Genomic DNA, 833 nt, shown 5'->3' with positions numbered 1-833 from the left:
CCTCGTGGGTTATTTTCGGTTTTACTAAGGAGTTCGCCTGGTGATCTTTGGTTTATTTGCTGAGCAAGATGCCCCAACTGCGTTTCTATGTTGTGGATGGATGCTTGATGGTTTCTAAGGATAGTTCTTGTTTCTTGAATGGCAGCATCATGATCGCTATGTCTCTTTTCTGAAGCAGCTACAAATTTGGTGAGCATCTCTTCCAAACTTGGTTTTCTTTCTTGTGCCGACTCCTCCTTTTGTTAAAAACCTCTTCCTTTCTGCTTGTACTTCTCCTCCTTAGCCTTCTTGTACTCTTCATACGGGAGCCACTCTTTCTTTGGTTTTCGCCAGTCTTCATCATATTAGTCCCCACTTGAGTAACATACTTGCACCTTTTTGTTGCCATTTTCATCCAAGTCGCAGTCTCTAGTAAGATGAAGTCCATTACAATTTTCATAACCCACCCGAATAGCATGGATCGTTTGATCCATTTTATCCATCCTTCTATCCATGGGTTTTACCATAGCCATGACCGCGGACAAATCTTCAGTAGCTGCATATCTGGCTCCCCTAGTAACATCATTTCTTGGGTTGTGGGATTCTCTAGAGTGCTTAGAGAATTCTTCAATCAATTCCTTGATCACCGGGGGTGGCTTCTTTGTGAGCGGGCCTTGCGAGTCAAGTAACTGCCTGTTTGTGACATTGACTCCATCATAGAAAATGGAGACTTCTTGCTGGCTATTAAGGTTATGGTGTGGGCAGTTTCTTAGTAAGCTCTTATACCTCTCCCAAGCTTCATATAGCGACTCTCCAACTTGTTGTTCAAAGTTAGCAATGGCCTTTTTCAGCTT

General features: G+C 43.0%; 1 non-coding gene across 1 annotated transcript; it reads left to right on the top strand.

The window, feature by feature from the left end:
• The first annotated feature begins 726 nt into the window (after nt 1-726).
• On the top strand, nt 727-833 carry LOC145007736 (small nucleolar RNA R71). The gene has a single exon (XR_013663105.1). It is a non-coding gene; the product is annotated as a small nucleolar RNA R71 (small nucleolar RNA).

This window comes from Lactuca saligna, chromosome 7 (genome assembly GCF_052625555.1).
Source record: "Lactuca saligna cultivar CGN05327 chromosome 7, ASM5262555v1, whole genome shotgun sequence".
Classification (NCBI taxonomy): domain Eukaryota; kingdom Viridiplantae; phylum Streptophyta; class Magnoliopsida; order Asterales; family Asteraceae; genus Lactuca; species Lactuca saligna.
Note: the sequence above shows the minus strand (reverse complement) of the source record. Positions and strands in the feature narration are given on the sequence as shown.